The 17,647-nt window shown below is 38.0% G+C and overlaps 1 protein-coding gene and 1 long non-coding RNA gene across 4 annotated transcripts in view; one reads left to right on the forward strand and one right to left on the reverse strand.

The window, feature by feature from the left end:
• Window positions 1-14,864, reverse strand: part of LOC125964429 (uncharacterized) — a 190,432-nt gene extending 175,568 nt beyond the window's left edge. The window contains exons 1-2 of the long non-coding RNA XR_007477411.1: window positions 14,027-14,864; window positions 12,882-13,120 (exon numbers count right to left, since the gene is read on the reverse strand). This is a non-coding gene — a long non-coding RNA (uncharacterized LOC125964429). The remainder of the gene's footprint in view (window positions 1-12,881; window positions 13,121-14,026) is intronic.
• Window positions 1-17,647, forward strand: part of VPS8 (VPS8 subunit of CORVET complex) — a 300,406-nt gene that overhangs the window by 242,949 nt on the left and 39,810 nt on the right. The window lies entirely within an intron of this gene.

The following is a 17,647-nucleotide window of genomic DNA, read 5'->3' on the forward strand; positions in this document are numbered from 1 at the left end:
TTTATCTGAATAACCTTGAGTAAGTCAGCCTCTCTGTTTCCTCCTCTGTAAAGTGATGATGCTCCTCTCAGAATTGCCCTAAAGATTAAATGAGAAACAATTTAAGTGCCCGACACTGTGTTTGACACATATTAAGTACTCAGTAAATTATAACACAAGTACTCAGCTGTTACTGAAACTAGTATTAAAACACAAGTCTCCCAACTCCTAGTCAGATGTCCTTTCATCTGTCCTTTATTATGCTACTTATATACTATTGTCCATTCAGCAAGTATTTCTTTATACTAGATAGTGAGCTAAGAAGCAGACTACAGAGATTAAAAATACAATCCCTGTTCTCAAGGACCTCAGCATTTAATTGGAAAGGTAGACAGGTTGCACTGACAGTTACCAGACTACTTGACACGTGCCATGCAGGGTGCACAGGGTGCTGCAAGAGTGTGCGGGAGAGACCCGGTTTTGAAATGACTAAGATCCTTTAGTACAACTCTTACATTCTTTATGGTAAAGAGTCCAGTGAAGAAACTTGAGAAATGGTTAGCTGCTCCCCTACAACTTTGTGACTAGATTGTAATGAAAGCAAATCCTACCATACTTAAAGACATTTATTAAATTAAGATCACAAAAACATTTTATCCAGTCGACATATCATGAAAACCTTTTATTTTAGCAATGAGGGTCCATTTCTAATATTTACCATTCTTATTAATAAGACATTGATTTCACCAATGGAAAATTTTTCTGCTGTCTTTTGAGCTAATGAGCAAAGTCTTAGGTGTTGGTCAATATATGAACAGCTTTTAGGAGCTGCCTTTGGAAGTTCATGTGAGCTGCAGTTTCTGAAATGTGGATTCTTGTTTAGAGCCACTGACCACCCCGACTTGAAGCCTAAACTTAATAGCACATACTTAATATTGCACTGTTTATGGTGTGTAGAATAACTTTAAAATATATATCATAACAGGTGCCTCTCCCAAACTAAGAGGTCAAGGAAGGCTTCCCAGTAGAGGTAAAGCTTGATCTAGCCTGGAAACACAAGGCAAAAGGTATTCCAGGCAGACATGGGTGAGCTAGGAAATGGAGGCAGTTCTGTTTGTCTTAAGTATGGGATCTTGCAGAAGCCTGGTGAAGTAAACGGGAGTCCAGATCACAGAGCCCCAGTCTGTGAAGTTTGCTTTTTATCTCAAGGATAAGTGTTTCCATCAAACATGAGGCAGAAAGACTAATTAGAAGAAAAAAGGTCCTAAGCCTATGCTATGTTAATAGAATGAGGAGGTGAGATAGATTCAAGTATTAGCCTTTTTATTCTCCCCACAAACCTTTTTGACACCGTGAGTTAGGTGTCCTTCGCTTTTTGAGCTCTCAGAGTACCCTGAACTAGTCCTTACAAACATACTTATCTGGCTGTGTTGAAATTGCCTCTTTGCTTATATGTGTCCCCCATTAGACTCTCTGCCTCATAAGGGCAGGGCCCGTAGCAGTTCTGTTTCCTGTTGTCTATCTAAGTGTAGAACAAAGTATGCAGTCATTCAGTACTTGTTGCGTGAATGAGAGAGACATGGAAGAGATTCCGTAGGACTTCGTAGTTGTTTATGGGAAGTGAGGAGAAAAAAGAAGTTTCTGCTGAATAACTGGAGAAAGAACAAATGAAGCATCATTGCTGTTCTGGGCTTGTATTCCCAGCATGGTCAGTTCCTTACTGTTTAAGCTCTATCAGCAATACTCCAAGTGAGACCAGTGTGAAGCTCAGCACCTCATTGTTACTTCCCTAGTTGGATATGTATATTTGTGTGTATGTGTTTGTGTGTGCATATATATATGCATCTACATATATATTCTGGTTGTCATCCTGGAGCTACAGTCCCTCTTCCCAAAGTTGCACTGACAGATGGGAGCACCAAGAGTGTCTGTTGAACAGTGTGACTGCCAAAGTGACATGTGTAAGAAACACAAAAGAGCAGCAGTGTTCTTGATTTAAGCCAAAGATTCTCTGTTGACCAATAACTGATGACAGTGTTCAGTGACTCTACTGCATATTGGCCCTGCAAAGAGCTCTGCTCAAGTGCCGACGAGTCAGGAGCCATGTTCTGTAGGTCCTGCTAGCTCGGGATATGCGGCTCATGTAGAAGTCACTCTCCTATTCTGCTACCATGTCAGGGCCTGGCAGACTCCATGAGCATTTTGTATTTGTGATATTCTTTCAGAAAGCTCTGGATTAGAAATACTTATCATACGTAATAATATATCTATAGCATTTAAAATTTGTATATCATATTTATCTTTTGTATATAAAATTTCTTCTTAATGGGCTCTAACTGATAACTTCAATAAAAAAGTAGGAAGACACATATGCTTCCCTAGGACTTCTTCAGTGTTTGATCATAGATAACTAGAAATTAGAAGCATTTTCCTTAGATAGAAATTGTCCTAAAGTCCATTGCACTAAACTCCCTAGCATAGATCCAAATAGGAGGTGCTGAAGTGTTTGAGGTGGATTAAAGGAGTTTAGAGGGTTAGTTGAAGGCAGCATCAAAAACGTCTCAGCTATGATGCAGCACTTCTTGACTACTGTAGAAACACCAACCAGGAACTTGTGTGGCAAAGTTGGCATTGTTACATGCATAATAATCAGAGAAAGCACTTTTGTCTTATTCTTGATCACAAAAGCATGGTTACACTCTGAGCCATTCCCTGTTTTAGATGAACCTTCTCTGCTGTTGTGTTTGTGGAAGCCTGAGGGGCCGGGTGTTCTGGCTGGTAGAATCCACTATAAGGGGTACAGTTAATGTTCTTCTCAGAATGACTTCTTCCAGTTAGGGAGAAGGTACTGGGAGTGGCATAGTGGGAAGCCTTTCTAATAGTTCTGGGTAATTCAGTAAATATTCAACAAGCCTCTAAGGTGCCAGGACTTGGAGGAACAAAGGTCAGTGAAAAATAGTTCTTGCAGAAGGAGAAGACCTACAAAAACAAAACAGTGAAGAAAATGGTAATAGGAACATAAATATCAATAATTATCTTAAGTGTAAATGGATTAAATGCTCCAACCAAAAGACACAGACTGGCTGAATGGATACAAAAACAAGACCCATATATATGCTGTCTACAAGAGACTCACTTCAGACCTAGAGACACATACAGACTGAAAGTGAGGGGATGGAAAAAGATATTCCATGCAAATGGAAATCAAAAGAAACCTGGAGTAGCAATTCTCATATCAGATGAAATAGACTTTAAAATAAAGACTATTACAAGAGACAAACAGGACACTACATAATGATCAAGGGATCAATCCAAGAAGAAGATATAACAATTGTAAATATTTATGCACCCAACATAGGAGCACCTCAATACATCAGGCAAATGCTAACAGCCATAACAGGGGAAATCGACAGTAACACTATAATAGTAGGGGACTTTAACACCCCACTTTCACCAATGGACAGATCATCCAAAATGAAAATAAGGAAACACAAGCTTTAAATGACACATTAAACAAGATGGACTTAATTGATATTTATAGGACATTCCATCCAAAAACAACAGAATACAGTTTCTTCTCAAGTGCTCATGGAATATTCTCCATGCCAGATCACATATTGGGTCACAAATCAAGCCTCGGTAAATTTAAGAAAATTGACCTCATATCAAGTATCTTTTCCAACCACAATGCTATGAGACTAGATATCAATTACAGGAAAAAACTGTAAAAAATACAAACACATGGAGGCTAAACAATCCACTATTAAATAACCAAGAGATCACTGAAGAAATCAAAGAGGAAATAAAAAAATACCTAGAAACAAATGACATTGAAAACACAATGACCCAAAACCTATGGGATGCAGCAAAAGCATTTCTAAGAGGGAAGTTTATAGCAATACAATCCTACCTCAGGAAACAAGAAAAGTCTCAAATAAATGACCTAACCTTACACCTAAAGCAATTAGAGAAAGAACAACAACAAAAAAAAACCCAAGTTAGCAGAAGGAGAGAAATCATAAAGATCAGATCAGAAATAAATGAAAGAGAAATGAAGGAAATGATAGCAAAGATCAATAAAACTAAAAGTTGGTTCTTTGAGAAGATAAACAAAATTGATAAACCATTAGCCAGACTCATCAAGAAAAAAAGGGAGAAGATTCAAATCAACAGAATTAGAAATGAAAGAGGAGAACTAACAACTGACACTGCAGAAATACAAAGGATCATGAGAGATTACTACAAGCAACTATATGCCAATAAAATGGACAACATGGAAGAAATGGGCAAATTCTTAGCAAAGTACAACCTTCCGAGTCTGAACCAGGAAGAAATAGAAAATATAAACAGACCAGTCACAAGCACTGAAATTGAAACTGTGATTAAAAATCTTCCAACAAACAAAAGCCAGGACCAGGTGGTTTCACAGGTGAATGCTATCTAACATTTAGAGAAGAGCTAACACCTATCCTTCTCAAGCTCTTCCAGAAAATTTCACAATTTGTATGGAAACACAAAAGACCCTGAATAGCCAAAGCAGTCTTGAGAAAGAAAAATGGAATTGGAGCCATCAGGCTCCCTGACTTTGGACTACACTACAAAGCTACAGTAATCAAGACAGTATGGTACTGGCACAAAAACAGAAAGATAGATCAATGGAACAGGATTGAAATCCCAGAGATAAACCCATGCACCTGTGGTCACCTTATCTTTGATAAAGGAGGCAAGAATATACAATGGAGAAAAGACAGCCTCTTCAATAAGTAGTGCTGGGAAAACTGGACAGCTACATGTAAGTGAATGAAATTAGAACACTCCCAAACTCATACACAAAAATAAACTCAAAATAGATTAAAGACCTAAATGTAAGACCAGACACTGTAAAACTCTTAGAGGAAAACATAGGCAGAACACTCTATGACATAAATCACAGCAAGATCCTTTTTGACCCACCTCCTAGAGAAGTGGAAATGAAAACAAAAATAAACAAATGGGATCTAATGAAACTTAAGACCTTTTGCACAGCAAAAGAAACCATAAACAAGTTGAAAAGACAACCCTCAGAATGGGAGAAAATATTTGCAAATGAAGCAACTGACAAAGGATGAATCTCCAAAATATATAAACAGTTCATGCAGCTCAATATCAAAAAAACAAACAACCCAGTCCAAAAATGGACAGAAGACCTAAATAGACATTTCTCCAAAGAAGATATATAGACTGCCAACAAACACATGAAAGGATGCTCAACATCACTAATCATTAGAGATTTGCAAATCAAAACCACAGTGAGGTATCACCTCACACCAGTCAGAATGGCCATCATCAAAAAGTCTGCAAACAATAAATGCTGGAGAAGGTGTGGAGAAAAAGGAACCCTCTTGCACTGTTGGTGGGAATGTAAACTGATACAGCCACTATGGAGAACAGTATGGAGGTCCCTTAAAAAACTAAAAGTAGAACTACCATACGACCCAGCAATCCCACTACTGGGCATATACCCTGAGCAAACCATAATTCAAAAAGAGTCATGTACCACAATGTTCATTGCAGCACTGTTTACAATAGCCAGGACATGGAAACAACCTAAGCATCCATCAACAGATAAATGGATAAAGAAGATGTGGCACATATATACAATGGAATATTACTCAGCCATAAAAAGAAACGAAATTGGGCTTCCCTGGTGGCGCAGTGGTTGAGAGTCCGCCTGCCGATGCAGGGGACAAGGGTCCGTGCCCCAGTCCGGGAAGATCCCGCATGCCGCGGAGCGGCTGGGCCCGTGAGCCATGGCCGCTGAGCCTGCACGTCCGGAGCCTGTGCTCCGCAACGGGAGAGGCCACAACAGTGAGAGGCCCACGTACCGCCAAAAAAAAAAAAAAAAAAAGAAACGAAATTGACTTATTTGTAGTGACCTAGAGTCTGTCATACAGAGTGAAGTAAGTCAGAAAGAGATAAACAAATACCATATACTAACACATATATATGGAATCTAAAAAGAAAAAAAAGGTTCTGAAGAACCTAGGAGCAGGACAGGAATAAAGGTGCAGATGTAGAGAACAGACTTGAGGACAAAGGGTGGGGGAAGGATAAGCTGGGATGGAGTGAGAGAATGGCATTGACATATATACACTGCCAAATGTAAAATAGATAGCTAGTGGGGAGCAGCCGCATAGCACAGGGAGATCAGCTCAGTGCTTTGTGACCACCTAGAGGGGTGGGGTAGGGAGGGTGGGAGGGAGCTGCAAGCGGGAGGAGATTTGGGGATATATGTATATGTATAGCTGATTCATTTTGTTATAGAGCAGAAACTAACACAACATTGTAAAGCAATTATACTCCAATAAAGATGTTTTAAAAAAAATGGAAGATGGAAAAAAAATTTTTTTTCCAGTTGTCCACCAGTGAGATCTCCCAGTGCTCTTGGAAATTCTTTGTAGTAGCTTAGCAAGGAACTTCTCAGTAAGTCTAAGTTAGTTCCTTGGAAGAAGAGGCTGATATCAACCCCTGGACTCTGGGAGCTCCATGTTTCTAGTGAAACCATTTCCTCATTTTGGGAACTTCCAGTGTTGCATAGTTTCATAGATCATTCCTACCTAACCCTCACACTATAAATATGTACAGCCTTATCAGTAGCAAAGGACCCCTCTCTACTGCACATAGGCCAGGCACTTAGAGGTCAACTATGCACAACCTAAATTGTGAGATTATAAGAGTTATGGGGAATACATGTATTCTGTTATTTCTCTGATTTAAACTGTTCACTCAATAAACTGTATTTTATATCCTAAATATATATATATATAGTTATTGCTCTCAGCACACTTAAAAGTTAATGGTGACTGAACTGGTGGGCTGAATAGCCAAGCCTTCCAGAAACTGGTGCATAGCTTCTCAAATATTCAAGTTTAATACCAGAATTTAGAGCTGATTCTTTTTTTCCAAGTGTTCTGGTGAGGCAAAATTTTTATAGCTGGTTCCCGGTCTTGCCACTCATGTCAGGAATGTAGTTGACTGTACTTGCTCATGATTTTTACTGAATTATGGAGTGGAAGGGTTTGTTTTTTTTTTAGGGAAAAAGCCCCATAGAGCCACTGTTTCCATAGTAACAGGAAAAGCTGGCTGCAGTGTCTCAACTGACCAGCCCAAGAATGGCTGGTTGATAGTTTCACAAAAGTCAAGGGAACACAAAAGGAGAAAGCACTGAGAGATAGATGAAACATTTTCTAGATGTTGTGTGATGTTGGCTTAAGTAAAGATTCAGTTGCCTTTTTTTATTTAACTGAAGTGTAGTTGATGTACAATATTATATAAGTTACAGGTGTACAATATAGTGATTCACAATTTTTAAGGTTATACTCCATTTATAGTTATTATAAAATATTGGCTATATTCCCTCTGTTGTACAATGTATCCTTATAGCTTATCTTATATGTAATAGTTTGTACCTCCCACTTTCCCTACCCTTACATTGCCTCTCCCCCTTTCCCTCTCCCCAGTGGTAACCACTAGTTTGTTCTCTATATCTGTGAGTCTGTTTCTTTTTTGTTATATTCACTAGTTTCTTGTGTTTTTTAGATTCCACATATAAGTGATATCATACAGTATTTGTCTTTCTCTGTCTGACTACTTTCACTTAGTATAATACCCTCCAAGTCCATCCATGTTGCTGGAAGTAGCAAATTTTCATTCTTTTTTATGGCTGAATAGTATTCCATTGTATGTTTATACATCTTCCTTATCCATACATCTGTTGATGGACACTTAGGTTGCTTCCAGTTGTTTCTTGGCAACTGTAAATTATAGTACTATGAACATTGGGGTGCATGTATCTTTTCAAATTAGTGTTATGGGGGGGGCTTTTTGGATATATACTTAGGAGAGGAATTTCTGGATCATATGGTAGTTCTATTTTTACTTTAATGAGAAACCTCCATACTGTTTTCCACAGTGGCTGCACCAATTTACATTCCCAAGTGTACAAGGTTTCCCTTTTCTCTACGTATTCACCAACATTTATTATGTGTTCTTTTTTATGATAGCCATTCTGACAGGTGTGAGGTGATATCTCATTGTGGTTTTGATTTGCATTTTCCTCATAGTTAGTTAGCAGTGTTGAGCATCTTTTCATGTGCCTATTGGCCATCTGCATTTCCTCTTTGGAAAAATGTCTATTCAGGTCTTCTGACCATTTTTTAATTGGGTTGTTTGTTTTTGATGTTGAGTTATATGAGCTGTTTATTTATTTTGGATATTAACCCTTATCAGTCATATCATTTGCAAATATTTTCTCCCCTTCAGTAGATTGTCTTTCATTTTGTTGACGGTTTCCTTCACTGTGCAAAAGCCTTTAAGTTTAATTAGGTCCCATTTGTTTATTTTTGCTTTTATTTCCATTACTCTAGGAGATGGATCCAAAAAAATATTACTACAATTTATGTCAGAGAGTGTTCTGCCTATGTCTTCCTCTAGGAGTTTTATGGTTTGGCGTCTTACATTTAGGTCTTTAATCCATTTTGAGTTTAATTTGTGTACGGTGTTAGAGAATGTTCTAATTTCATTCTTTTACATGTAGCTGTCCAGTTTTCCTAGCACCACTTTGTCTTTTCTCCAGCGTATATTCTTGCATCCTTTGTTGTAGATTATTGACCATAAGTGTGTGGGTTTATTTCTGGGCTCTCTGTTCTGTTCCATTGATCTGTGTGTCTCTTTTTGTGCCAGTACCATACTGTTTTGATTACTGAAACTTTGTAGTATACTCTGAAGTCAGGGAGTCATCTGCCTTTTTAAGACTCTCTCTTAACTCCTGCAAAGATGCAATTCCTCATGAACAACAAAGTGGTAGCCCTTGATGATTGTATGCTGCCTCTTTCCTTAGAGTATTTGTCTTAGTAGGACTTAGATGCACATTATATCCAGATGTGATTTCCATGCCTCTATTGATTTAACAAAGAAAAAACCAGAGGACATGATTTGATCTTTGTTTTTGCACAGGCATGGTAGGATATCTCAGCAGGCCAGGTACCTCTTTATGCTGATGTGAAGAAGCTGAGGTGCAGTTGTCTTCAGACATCTGAAGGGTGCTGATTTGGAAGTAGAGGCATTCTTTGTAGTTCAGAGGACAGAACTGGTACCTGTGGGTAACTGCTATGTAGATGGAGATGTTGGCTTAGTATGAGAATTTTCTAACACTACCCATTACCAGAGGCATGCCATGAGTGGCAGGATGTCTGTCTCTCAGAGCTGCTGCAGAGGGATTCCTGCCATGGGTGAGAGGTTGGATTCACTGATTTTTAGATCTTTTTGAAGGTTAAGATCTTCTGAGTCTACAGTTGTATTAAACAAGTGGCATGTTTGTTGATGTGCTGAATGATTTTAGTTAGACCCTAAACCCCAGTCTGAATTAACAGAATATGTTGTCTATCAAAGAAAAACAAATCTGGACGTAGGTAAGAAGAAGACTTCATTCAAAAGAATTATTGCAATAAGGGGAGGGAGCTAGTACAATAGAGGGGAAGAGGCTATTCCATAGGGACAACAATTTGACCAAAGGATCTGCAAGGGTCTCAAAGATCAGGCAAAAAGGAAATTTCTTTTATAGGGGCAGGTAAACAAGGCTAGAAAGAACCAGATATGGGGGAATAGATGGCAGAATCAGACAGTGATCAGGAAATGTCTTTCCTTGATGTCAGCTGATTCTCAGGAGACATCATTAAGGAGAGGTTATATGCTGGCTTGGGCTGAGGGTGGATCAGAGGCTTGTGAGAAGGAGAGAAGCTTAGGTAACATTTGGTCATCAGTTAGCAAGCATTTCATTCTAATCAATCAGTGAGGACAAGCAGCTCAGCTTATCTTTTTTCAGGCAAAGCATGGAAATTTGATAGGTCTGTGTCTGGCCTTGTCATAGGTAAGCATGGGGGCTAGGTGAGTCTTCCCTGAGTCTTATGGGGAGGCGTGGTTCTTTGCAGTAAGCTGTTTTCCAGAACAGGGTGGGAGATTTTTTTTAACTGTGCTGTTTTCCAAGAGCTCAGGTAAAGTAAAGTTTAACATGGTAATGGATCTGGCTGTACTTGTTATGTTCTTTCCTTATTCTTTTTCTTTTTTTAATTTTTGAATTTTATTTTATTTTTTTATACAGGAGGTTCTTATTAGTCATCAACTTTATACACATCAGTGTACACATGTCAATTCCAATCACCCAATTCATCACACCACCATCCCCACCCCCCCACGGCTTTACCCCCTTGGTGTCCATAAGTTTGTTCTCTACATCTGTGTCTCAACTTCTGCCCTGGAAACCGGTTCATCTGTACCATTTTTCTAGGTTCCACATACATGTGTTAATATACGATATTTGTTTTTCTCTATCTGACTTAATTCACACTGTATGACAGTCTCTAGATCCATCCACGTCTCAACAAATGACCCAGTTTCGTTCCTTTTTATGGCTGAGTAATATTCCATTGTATATATGTATCACATCTTCTTTATCCATTTGTCTGTCGATGGGCATGTAGGTTGCTTCCATGACCTGGCTATTGTAAATAGTGCTACAATGAACATTGGGGTCCATTTGTCTTTCTGAATTATGGTTTTCTCTGGGTATATACCCACTAGTGGGATTGCTGGATCATATGGTAATTCTATTTTTAGTTTTTTAAGGAACCTCCGTACTGTTCTCCATAGTGACTGTATCAATTTACATTCTCACCAACAGTGCAAGAGGGTTCCCTTTTCTCCACACCCTCTCCAGCATTTGTTGTTTGTAGATTTTCTGATGATTCCCATTCTAACTGGTGTGAGGTGATAGCTCATTGTAGTTTTGATTTGCAAATCTCCAATAATTAGTGATGTTGAGCAGCTTTTCATATGCCTCTTGGCCATCTGTATGTCTTCTTTGGAGAAATGTCTCTTTAGCTCTTCTGCCCATTTTTGGTTTGGATTGTTTGTTTCTTTATTATTGAGCTGCACGAGCTGTTTATATATTTTGGAGATTAATCCTTTGTCTGTTTCATTTGCAAATATTTTCTCCCATTCTGAGGGTTCTCTTTTTCGTCTTGTTTATGCTTTCCTTTGCTGTGCAAAAGCTTTGAAGTCTCATTAGATCCCATTTGTTTATTTTTGTTTTTATTTCCATTACTCCAGGAGGTGGATCAAAAAAGATCTTGCTGTGATTTATGTCAAAGAGTGTTCTTCCTATGTTTTCCTCCAAGAGTTTTATAGTGTCCGGTCTTACATTTAGGTCTCGAATCCATTTTGAGTTCATTTTTGTGTATGATTTTGGGAGTGTTCTAATTTCATTCTTTTACATGTAGCTGTCCAGTTTTCCCAGCGCCACTTATTGAAGAGACTGTCTTTTCTCTATTGTATATCCCTGCGTCCTTTGTCATAGATTAGTTGACCATAGGTGCGTGGGTTTATCTCTGGGCTTTCTGTCTTGTTCCATTGATCTATATTTCTGTTTTTGTGCCAGTACCATATTGCCTTGATTACTCTAGCTTTGTAGTATAGTCTGAAGTCAGGGAGTCTGAATCCTCCCACTCCATTTTTTCCCTCAACACTACTTTGGCTATTCAGGGTCTTTTGTGTCTCCATTCAAATTTTAAGATTTTTTGTTCTAGTTCCATAAAAAGTACCATTGGTAATTTCATAGGGATTGCATTGAATCTGTAGATTGCTTTGGGCAGTATAGTCATTTTCACAATATTGATTCTTCCAATCCAAAAATATGGTATCTCTCCATCTGTTGGTATCATCTTTAATTTCTTTCATCAGTGTTTTATAGTTTTCTGCATATACGTCTTTTATCTCCCTAGGTAGGTTTATTCCTAGGTATTTTATTCTTTTTGTTGCAATGGTAAATGGGAGTGTTTCCTTAATTTCTCTTTCAGATTTTTCATCATTAGTGTATAGGAATGCAAGAGATTTCTGTGCATCAATTTTGTATCCTGCAACTTTACCAAATTCATTGACTAGCTCTAGTAGTTTTCTGCTGGCATCTTTAGGATTCTCTATGTATAGTATCATGTCCTCTTGCAAACAGTGACAGTTTGTCTTCTTTTCCGATTTGTATTCTTTTATTTCTTTTTTTCTCCGATTGCCATGCCTAGGACTTCCAAAACTATGTTGAATAATAGTTGCGAGAGTGGACATCCTTGTTTTGTTCCTGATCTTAGCAGAAATGCATTCAGTTTTTCACCATTGAGAATGATGTTTGCTGTGGGTTTCTCATATATGGCCTTTATTATGTTGAGGTAGATTCCCTCTATGCCCACTTTCTGGAGAGTTTTTATCATAAATGGGTGTTGAATTTTGTCAAAAGCTTTTTCTGCATCTATTGAGATGATCATACGGTTTTTATTCTTCAATTTGTTACTATGGTGTATCACATTGATTGATTTGCGTATATTGAAGAATGCTTGCATCCCTGAGATAAATCACACTTAATCATGGTGTATGATCCTTTTAATGTGTTGTTGGAATCTCTTTGCTAGTATTTTGTTGAGGATTTTTGCATCTATACTCATCAGTGATATTGGTCTGTAATTTTCTTTTATTGTCTGGTTTATGTATCAGGGTGATCGTGGCCTCATAGAAGGAGTTTGAGAGTGTTCTTTCCTCCGCAATTTTTGGAGGAGTTTGAGAAGGATGTGTGGTAGCTTGTCTCTAAATGTTTGATGGAATTCACCTGTGAAGCCGTCTGGTTCTGGACTTCTGTTTGTTGGAAGATCTTTTTTTTTTTTTTTTAACATCTTTATTGGGGTATAATTGCTTTACAATGGTGTGTTAGTTTCTGCTTTATGACAAAGTGCATCAGTTACACATATACATATGTTCCCATATCTCTTCAGCACCGAGCTGATCTCCCTGTGCTATGTGGCTGCTTCCCACTAGCTATCTACCTTACATTTGGTAGTGTATATATGTCCATGCCTCTCTCTCGCTTTGTCACAGCTCACCATTCCCCCTCCCCATATCCTCAAGTCCATTCTCCAGTAGGTCTGTGTTTTTATTCCTGTCTTAGCCCTAGGTTCTTCATGACATTTTTTTTTATATTCCATATATATGTGTTAGCATACGGTATTTGTCTTTCTCTTTCTGACTTACTTCACTCTGTATGACAGACTCTAGGTCTGTCCACCTCATTACAAATAGCTCAATTTCATTTCTTTTTATGGCTGAGTTATATTCCATTGTATGTATGTGCCACATCTTCTTTATCGATTCATCCGATGATGGGCACTTAGGTTGTTTCCATCTCCGGGCTATTGTAAATAGAGCTGCAGTGAACATTTTGGTACATGACTCTTTTTGAATTTTGGTTTTCTCAGGGTATATGCCCAGTAGTGGGATGCTGGGTCATATGGTAGTTCTAGTTGTAGTTTTTTAAGTAACCTCCATACAGTTCTCCATAGTGGCTGAACCAATTCACATTCCCACCAGCAGTGCAAGAGTGTTCCCTTTTCTCCACACCCTCTCCAGCATTTATTGTTTCTAGATTTTTTGATGACTGCCATTCTGACTGGTGTGAGATGATATCTCATTGTAGTTTTTTTTGTTTGTTTGTTTTGTTTTGTTTTGTTTTTTTAACATCTTTATTGGGGTATAATTGCTTTACAATGGTGTGTTAGTTTCTGCTTTATAACAAAGTGAATCAGTTATACATATACATATGTTCCCATATCTCTTCCCTCTTGCGTCTCCCTCCCTCCCACCCTCCCTATCCCACCCCTCCAGGCTGTCACAAAGCACCGAGCCAATCTCCCTGTGCCATGCGGCTGCTTCCCACTAGCTATCTACCTTACTACGTTTGTTAGTGTGTATATGTCCATGACTCTCTCTCGTCCCGTCACAGCTCACCCTTCCCCCTCCCCATAACCTCAAGTCCGTTCTCTAGGAGGTCTGCGTCTTTATTCCTGCCTTACCCCTAGGTTCTTCATGACATTTTTTTTTTCCTTAAATTCCATATATATGTGTTAGCATACGGTATTTGTCTTTTTCTTTCTGACTTACTTCACTGTGTATGACAGACTCTAGGTCTATCCACCTCATTACAAATAGCTCAATTTCGTTTCTTTTTATGGCTGAGTAATATTCCATTGTATATATGTGCCACATCTTCTTTATCCATTCATCCGATGATGGGCACTTAGGTTGTTTCCATCTCCGGGCTTTTGTAAATAGAGCTGCAATGAACATTTTGGTACATGACTCTTTTTGAATTTCGGTTTTCTCAGGGTATATGCCCAGTAGTGGGATTGCTGGGTCATATGGTAGTTCCATTTGTAGTTTTTTAAGGAACCTCCATACTGTTCTCCATAGTGGCTGAACCAATTCACATTCCCACCAGCAGTGCAAGAGTGTTCTCTTTTCTCCACACCCTCTCCAGCATTTATTGTTTCTAGATTTTTTGATGATGGCCATTCTGACTGGTGTGAGATGATATCTCATTGTAGTTTTGATTTGCATTTCTCTAATGATTAATGATGTTGAGCATTCTTTCATGTGTTTGTTGGCAGTCTGTATATCTTCTTTGGAGAAATGTCTATTTAGGTCTTCTGCCCATTTTTCGACTGGGTTGTTTGTTTTTTTGTTATTGAGCTGCATGAGCTGCTTGTAAATTTTGGAGATTAATCCTTTGTCGGTTGCTTCATTTGCAAATATTTTCTCCCATTCTGAGGGTTGTCTTTTGGTCTTGTTTATGGTTTCCTTTGCTGTGCAAAAGCTTTGAAGTTTTATTAGGTCCCATTTGTTTATTTTCGTTTTTATTTCCATTTCTCTAGGAGGTGGGTCAAAAAGGATCTTGCTGTGATTTATGTCATAGAGTGTTCTGCCTATGTTTTCCTCTAAGAGTTTGATAGTTCCTGGCCTTACATTTAGGTCTTAAATCCATTTTGAGCTTATTTTTCTGTATGGTGTTAGGGAGTGATCTAATCTCATACTTTTATATGTAGCTGTCCAGTTTTCCCAGCACCACTGATTGAAGAGGCTGTCCTTTCTCCACTGTACATTCCTGCCTCCTTTATCACAGATAAGGTGACCATATGTGCGTGGGTTTATCTCTGGGCTTTCTATCCTGTTCCATTGATCTATCTTTCTGTTTTTGTGCCAGTACCATACTGTCTTGATTACTGTAGCTTTGTAGTATAGTCTGAAGTCAGGGAGCCTGATTCCTCCAGCTCCGTTTTTCGTTCTCAAGATTGCTTTGGCTATTCGGGGTCTTTTGTGTTTCCATACAAATTGTGAAATATTTTGGTCTAGTTCTGTGAAAAATGCCAGTGGTAGTTCGATAGGGATTGCATTGAATCTATAGATTGCTTTGGGTAGTAGAGTCATTTTCACAATGTTGATTCTTCCAATCCAAGAACATGGTATATCTCTCCATCTATTTGTATCACCTTTAATTTCTTTCATCAGTGTCCTATAATTTTCTGCATACAGGTCTTTTGTCTCCTTAGGTAGGTTTATTCCTAGATATTTTATTCTTTTTGTTGCAATGGTAAATGGGAGTGTTTTCTTGATTTCACTTTCAGATTTTTCATCATTAGTGTACAGGAATACCAGAGATTTCTGTGCATTAATTTTGTATCCTGCTACTTTACCAAATTCATTGATTAGCTCTAGTAGTTTTCTGGTAGCATCTTTAGGATTCTCTATGTATAGCATCATGTCATCTGCAAACAGTGACAGCTTTACTTCTTTTCCGATTTGGATTCCTTTTATATCCTTTTCTTCTCTGATTGCTGTGGCTAAAACTTCCAAAACTATGTTGAATAAGAGTGGTGAGAGTGGGCAACCTTGTCTTGTTCCTGATCTTAGTGGAAATGCTTTCAGTTTTTCACCGTTGAGGAGGATGTTGGCTGTGGGCTTGTCATATATGGCCTTTATTATGTTGAGGAAAGTTCCCTCTATGCCTACTTTCTGCAGGGTTTTTATCATAAATTGGTGTTGAATTTTGTCAAAAGCTTTCTCTGCATATATTGTGATGATCATATGGTTTTTGTACTTCAATTTGTTAATATGGTGTATCACATTGATAGATTTGTGTATATTGAAGAATCCTTGCATTCCTGCAATAAACCCCACTTGATCATGGTGTATGATTCTTTTAATATGCTGTTGGATTCTGTTTGCTAGTATTCTGTTGAGGATTTTTGCATCTATGTTCATCAGTGATATTGACCTGTAGTTTTCTTTCTTTGTGACATCTTTGTCTGGTTTTGGTATCAAGGTGATGGTGGCCTCGTAGAAGGAATTTGGGAGTGTTCCTCCCTCTGCTGTATTTTGGAAGAGTTTGAGAAGGATAGGTGTTAGCTCTTCTCTAAATGTTTGATAGAATTCTCCTGTGAAGCCGTCTGGTCCTGGGCTTTTGTTTGTTGGAAGATTTTTAATCACAGTTTCAATTTCAGTGCTTGTGATTGGTCTGTTCATATTTTCTATTTCTTCCTGATTCAGTCTTGGCAGGTTTGCGTTTCTAAGAATTTGTCCATTTCTTCCAGGTTGTCCATTTTATTGGCATAGAGTTGCTTGTAGTAATGTCTCATGATCTTTTTTATTTCTGCAGTGTCAGTTGTTACTTCTCCTTTTTCATTTCTAATTCTATTGATTTGAGTATTCTCCCTTTTACTCTTGATGAGTCTGGCTAATGGTTTATCTATTTTGTTTATCTTCTCAAAGAACCAGCTTTTAGTTTGATTGATCTTTGCTATTGTTTCCTTCATTTCTTTTTCATTTATTTCTGATCTGATTTTTATGATTTCTTTCCTTCTGCTAACTTTGTGGTATTTTTGTTCTTCTTTCTCTAATTGCTTTAGGTGCAAGTTTAGGTTGTTTATTGGAGATGTTTCCTGTTTCTTAAGGTGGGCTTCTATTGCTATAAACTTCCCTCTTAGAACTGCTTTTGCTTCATCCCATAGGTTTTGGGTCGTCGTGTCTCCATTGTCATTTGTTTCTAGGTATTTTTTTTATTTCCTCTTTGATTTCTTCGGTGATCACTTCGTTATTAAGTAGTGTATTGTTTAGCCTCCATGTGTTTGTATTTTTTACAGATCTTTTCCTGTAATTGATATCTAGTCTCATGGCGTTGTGGTTGTAAAAGATACTTGATACAATTTCAATTTTCTTAAATTTACCAAGGCTTGATTTGTGACCCAAGATATGATCTATCCTGGAGAATGTTCCATGAGCACTTGAGAAAAATGTGTATTCTGTTGTTTTTGGATGGAGTGTCCTATAAATATCAATTAAGTCCATCTTGTTTAATGTATCATTTAAAGCTTGTGTTTCCTTATTTATTTTCATTTTGGATGATCTGTTCATTCGTGAAAGTGGTGTGTTAAAGTCCCCTACTATGAATGTGTTAGTGTTGATTTCCCCTTTTATGGCTGTTAGTATTTGCCTTATGTATTGAGGTGCTCCTATGTTGGGTGCATAAATATTTACTATTGTTATATCTTCTTCTTGGATCAATCCCTTGATCATTATGTAGTGTCCTTCTTTGTCTCTTGTAATAGTCTATATTTTAAAGTCAATTTTGTCTGTTGTGAGAATTGCTACTCCAGCTTTCTTTTGGTTTCCATTTGCATGGAATGTCTTTTTCCATCCCCTCACTTTCAGTCTGTATGTGTCTCTAGGTCTGAAGTGGGTCTCTTGTAGACAGCAAATATAT

The sequence above is a fragment of the Orcinus orca genome, chromosome 5, assembly GCF_937001465.1.
Source record: "Orcinus orca chromosome 5, mOrcOrc1.1, whole genome shotgun sequence".
Taxonomy (NCBI): Eukaryota; Metazoa; Chordata; class Mammalia; order Artiodactyla; family Delphinidae; genus Orcinus; species Orcinus orca.